The 6,256-nt window shown below is 36.6% G+C and overlaps 1 long non-coding RNA gene across 1 annotated transcript; it reads right to left on the minus strand.

Annotated features, from left to right (window-relative positions):
• Positions 1 to 269: 269 nt before the first annotated feature.
• LOC306945523 lies at positions 270 to 4,467 on the minus strand. The gene is made up of 6 exons (XR_013792585.1): positions 4,400 to 4,467; positions 4,075 to 4,098; positions 2,752 to 2,775; positions 1,464 to 1,543; positions 816 to 894; positions 270 to 352 (listed from the first exon to the last, which is right to left on the minus strand). It is a non-coding gene; the product is annotated as an uncharacterized lncRNA (long non-coding RNA).
• Positions 4,468 to 6,256: the final 1,789 nt, after the last annotated feature.

Here is a 6,256-nt window from a genome sequence, read left to right on the forward strand (position 1 = left end):
TGCATCTAGACTAATAAAATAAACAATGTCTAGGAAACTCTCACCTACTGGAATACTACTGTTCATTCACGTAACTTGACTGTTACTTAGAAGTTAGAGCCTTCCAGGAGCTGTTCCCAATAGGTAGAACACACAACACAAGCATAAACGAGGATTATTCCAGCTAAGTCTCATAAGATGCAGTATTCCTGTACCAAGTTTAATTCATTAGTATAGACATCGCTTAAGTGTGACAACTTTGATAACTAAGATCTCTTTAGTTTCAATAATTTATTTATTTTTAATATTCCGCTCTTGTGGAAGGGCCCTTTAAATAGCTACCAATAATAAGACTTTCATTTCTTCTTTTCTCCTGAAAAAGACATAAGAGAAACAGGAAAATATTACTGAAAAATTAGTAGGATCAATATACACCAGTTAATACATAACACATCAAATACTCAGTTAAGACTAAAAATACCAATGATTAAGTTTCCCATAGTATGAAATAGGTATTGATGAGCAAAGAGTTTGTTAAGGCTTGGAGCTGTGCAGCAGTTTGACTTTTCCCTCGTTACACTACAGTGAATGCATGCCAGCTAAAATGGTGTTTAAGAATTTCCCTGGCTTTTTTAAGTTTTCCCCAGTTCTAATGCTTTACTTAAAGGAACTGACTGAGACTCTTTTGGTGACTGGGCTTTCTTGTCAACTGACATTCCGAATTATTTTGTTTTGAAATGATCTCTGGACAAAGCAGAACTGCTGGTACGTAGACCAAATGGTCCCACAACAGATCTCCCACTGTCACTGCAATGCTCCTTCAAATGGCAACTCACATTGGTTCTCATGTTATGATGTTCTTAAAGTCATCTAAGCTTCACCGGATGGGGCAGAAGAAATGTCAAATGAATCTTGCTGTTCAAGAAACACAATTACGTTACTATCACTGTAGCATGCATTTAAGCAACACAAACACAAGATCAGTCACTTCAATATAATGATAGCTACAGTTGTCCTCATATTTTTTCCATACATTAACTTGTTTTAATAATGCAGTTTTTGCACCTTAAGTGCTACCGTATTTTTTCTAATTATTACTTAAGTTACACAAGATTTTGTTAGCAATTATTTACTTATGACAGATAAGACTGTGGTTACAACAGCATCCAAAGTAGCTCAGTCAGATAAAAGTCACTCAAACTGCAGAACTGTCACGTCTGATGTGGGACTTTTACTGAGAAAAATAGTCATTAAAAGGAGAATAAAATTGCAAACTAGGAACCATTCCTGCTAAAATTTAGCCAGGTAGTGACCAGGAAGAGAGGCCATCTATGGCAACAAACAAATAATTCCAGCAGAGAAAACAACTACAGTGCAAATGAGCACCAGAAAACAAAGTGAAAAGTCGAAAAACTGGAAATTTGACACCATTTGCTATAATATGTATAGCACACATAAACAAATCTGCAAAAGGAGAAACTTACCTTCGACAATTTCCGTGCATTCCAAACACCAATAATTACGCAAATAAAGATCAGCACAAAGAAAATGCTGAGTCCTGCCACTAAAGAACAAACAGAAAGTTATATGTGACTAAATCATTAAGAAAAGGAAAAACATAAATACTTTCATTGGTGGTGGGTAATTATGCAACACTAAATGCTACAGTAAATGCCTTACTTTTCCAACAAAAATCTCACTGAAGTCTGTCTGAGTACATAATTAAGTAAAGCATTTTACAGCTCATTATAGTCGATGATTTTTTCACAGTGCAAAGAAATTTTCATCCAGATTAAAGTCCAATAAATCAGCTCCACAGAACTCACCTCTAGTAGATTCTAAAGCATCTGTTCAGTCACAAGAAATGATACTAGGATTCAGAACATTTCTAAGGGAAATTCCAATTTGAGAGAGCTTGCAAGGCCTTCCTTAGAGTTTTCATTTTTATTTGGAAAATTAAAAAATGAAGCAGATTTTGCTATTTTCTCAAGAAATTCTGTGACTCCGCCTCAAAAATAGTTGGAACACTTTAAGACCAAGGTAGTCCCAGCTTTGCTTTTGCAGGAATTTAAGTAACGTGGTACTTTTATTTGACTAGTCTTTTCCTTCTCAGTTTCCTTCCTTTATAGTTGTGATTCAACAGTACAACAAATTAGATACATAACACAAAGGAAAGTTATCATGTCTAGCTCTTAATATAAACAAAAAGCTGAGTTAAATTTTAATAAACATTAACAGTTATGTTAATGTTATTTTCAATTGACATTACTGCTAGTACATGCTAATACTGAAGTAATGAAGTAAGGTTAAATAACATTTATCTCTGGTCTCAAAACAGCTTTGTAAGAGCAATATAATAACATTTCACTGACTTCCCCTCTTCTATCACAATGTGATATTTATTTCCAGTGTTAGAATATCAACAGCTACCACTGCTCATAATATCTCCGATGCTATAGCTTTTATTGAAAGAAAAAAAGTCCCACACAACAGTTATTGTATCAAGGAAGCAAATTACCATGGCTTGTACTGCTACAAGGATATTCTTATTACTCAAATAAATCTACAGAGAAATATCATGATTTGCAATTAAGGGAATTTCTTTAATATACTTTCATAGAAGCAAAGGTTTTTTTCAGATGTACTGTATGCAAGTCTATACATGCATTTGTTCCCTATACCTAACGGCAGTAGAAGTTGGAAATTCAAAACTTGGGTAAAAAAACCCCAAATATTTAAGTAGAATTATATGCACTGAAGTTGCCAACTTACCTAATAGAGATGTACTACTTTCTGCTGTTAAAAACAAAGAAAATGAAAATTAGAAACACAAGTAAACTGTACAACTGCATGTAATAAAGCTGACAGCTGTTTTCCCTACCTCTTTTTTTTTTTTTTTTTTTTGGTGGCAAAAGCACCAAATTTACCTAAGTGGTATAAACAAATTAACTCATTATTTTCTTCCAAAAGAATCAGTTATGGCTTTTAACTACTTTGCATCTACATTCACTATACTTGTAGGCTGATTGTAGGCTGATTTCTGTGTACCCTTCCTTATGTGTCTTTTGTCTGTTCAGCAGGTAACATATTCACAGTTGTATATTCTCATATATTCACAGCTGTATATTTACATGTATTTCCAATTAGCATAACCAAGTCCAAGTCAGAAAGTTTGCTTTCTTCAGATCCTGCCACAAGCAGATCAGTCATTTGCACCCACAGAGAAATAAACATGACACTTAGGCAGCGTGGGAGGGAATTTTTCTGCTGTGACCTTCTTCAGTTTTCTTCCTCTAGCACAGGATTCCAAGCTATCCACGGACCATGAAAAGAAAAGCATCTGACATTTTAAACAGAATGACTTATTTTCTGTTTCTTGATTGACATGTATTTAGGCTGCGTTATTTGAGATGCCTCGAATACTTTATTTTTACCTTCCACTTCTGAAAATACAGCCTGTTTAAATCAATCATAGGGTTATACTGCAGCTAAACTGGTTCACGTTCACAACTTTTGAGTAGAAAGTGCAGACAAAAGGCACATCAGTATGGAAGTCCCATATTCACCTTTATTTCAATGCAGCAGCACTGGCTGAGGCACAGCCAGTGAACTCTCAGCAGCCTGCTCAGCATTTAGTGCACATTAGAGTATAGAGAAAATACTGATAAAATACTGATGATTTCCGCTCATAACATCTTGGTACCAATCTGCCTCAGTTCTAAGTGCTTTCGCGTGCGAGTAGACCACAGAGCCACAGAGCTGACCCTGTGCCCATGACATAATGCTGAATGAAACAAGGTCAAGGCATCTGCAACTCCCTGTCTTTCTGTAGCTATGCCATGCTGCACACCAGTTTAAACATGAGATTCGGCTACAATTATTCCAGCAAATTAGCAAGTTCCCATCTGTTAGCAGAGACACAGTAAGAGTATTCTTAGCTCATTGCAGTCAGCGGTAACTCACGCTATTTTAACTACTAGGTTTTACTTTATACCTGGAACATCAGTGTTCCTGCTATTACCAGTCCCTATACGATGGAAGGTTGCTTGGCCCCCACAGGGATGCAATCAACTTGGATTGTGCTGTCCGTCTTACCTGTTGAGTTGTACCTTCCTGAGCCTAGAAGAAAAGAGAGCAAACTTTTAAACATTGATAGCTCAAGGCTTAGGCAGCAGGCTTAGTGATAGGCAGCTGAGAAAAGCGACTTCCGTCACAGTGACAGTGTCAAGATGAAGAAGCACAAAAGTCAAACTTCAAACAGGAAGAGACACAACAGGACAGGCACAGAAAGAGTGGACGACACTACAAGAGTCAGCCAGGGGGAAAAACAGGGAAAAGAGTAGTATCACACAGCTCAGGTGTGCACAGTGAGGGAAGGAATGAGTCAGAACTTGGAGGAAACAATGAATTAAAAACAGACCTGGATCTTGAATGTAGCTACTTGTTGTTGGTTGTTGAGAAGCTTCTGTGGCATAAGAAACAGTTAACATTGATGTTGATTCAGTTTCTGACTCCGCTGCAGCAACAAGCATATTTTTAACACAATATCCTAAAAATTAAACAAAATTATTGCTGGAGTATGTCACAGTATTTATTAAGGTTGGCTCACAACTACTGCTATAAAATGTTGGACAATCTTGGCTTCTATTTTGCTTTTGCAATATTTGCCTTCATCTAGCTTTCCTGTATGAATATTTTGTTTGAAATTAAGATATTTCATTTTCTCTGCTTAAAAAAAAATTTGAAGACTTCTTAAAATGTTTCCAGTATTTCTATGGTCTGCACCAAGAACACAAAATCCACAAAGGAAAAATAGCAAAGCTGCAGCTTTTACTATATCTGGGCACTTTGAAAATTAACAAAACCATTTTCATTTGCTTTAATGGGGCTCGAAAGGACAGGGCAGCTAAATCTGCCTGGAATGTTTATTGATATTCATCCTTTTTCTCACTTCTTGCCTTTTACGCTTCTTAAATGGCAAGCAATCATTTTAATACAGATGAAATGCATTATGTCTCTTTAGTTTACACATGAAAACAGCCTGCCTTACACTTATCCTGTTCAACTTCAATTGCAAATTAATGAAAAAGAAGAGTTAAGGAGAGTTGAAAGATACTTTCCCTTAACTTTACCTGAATTATAAGAAGAGAGGAAAAACATACACTTCTAAAGTGACTGGAACATTAAGCAGATGCTTTCTTGCAGTGTCACAGTTGTGACATTAAAAACAAAAGAAAAAGTCTTCTGTGGGAGGTAAATTTAACCAGTTTCAGGAGGAAGTAATTGACTCTGAAAGAGCAACAAAGCAGTGGCACATGATATTCCTAGACGTATATGTAATTTTGAAAAATGAACATCCTCAAACACCTTACATAATTCTCATCTCCTAGCTGCCCTTGTTAACTTAAAAGTTCTTCCTAGCTTTATAGCATCACCTACAGAGCTTCTCTGTAAGGGAGCACCCACGACACTGCAATTAAACAAAACCAAACAGTAGTCAGAGGAGAAAGCTGGCTCTCTCCAGCAATGAGTTTAAGTTGCTCAGTGGCTGGGAGAAAAGCTTGCTTTGTCACTGAAGCTTTTACAGGACCCTGCCAAGCAGAGCACCACTCCACAGAATGTGCCTAAAGATAGGTATATCTCCATGAACTCCTTCAAAGAAAGATGAGAAAGATGGCATAAATTGTTGGCCAGGCCCATGAGCATGTGTGCTCTCGTGATAAGAAGGTCCATTAACCACCTTCCACTCAACACCTCCCAGCACAAATCATTGGTCTGTTGCTGCCTTTAGTATGACCAAGTTTTAAAGAAGTCTGTTAGGCCTTTGCACAATTTCAATCCCATTTTTTTTTCTTTTTGCCAATGAAAAAGTATTATAGTGAAAATTTATGAAGCTGGTACAATCAGTCATAAATTCTAACTGCTAAATATAAAGCCCTTTTGTTAGGCCCTTGTTTAAAGGGACTCTGCTGTAATATTTTCAGTCACAAATTCAGAGCATTAAGCATTGATATTTTCACTGCACAAAAAACGACATAAGGGGCTGCAGTCCTGACAGTTGTTAGAGTACAAATTTTGTACCACCCTTTCTCAGTTTTCTTTGATTAATTTACTAAATCTTTGTAGCAAAGCCTGGTATTTGCAGGTAAAAAACATGAAATAATTCAGTTTTTGCTTTCCTTGCAACATCAGTGTGATACTGCCGCTGCTCCTGTTAAGTACCAGCACTAACAGTAACAGGTGTGATCTGTATGTGCTGTCATTTCTCAAGTTCAGC

The sequence above is a fragment of the Tetrao urogallus genome, assembly GCF_951394365.1.
Source record: "Tetrao urogallus genome assembly, chromosome: 4".
Taxonomy (NCBI): domain Eukaryota; kingdom Metazoa; phylum Chordata; class Aves; order Galliformes; family Phasianidae; genus Tetrao; species Tetrao urogallus.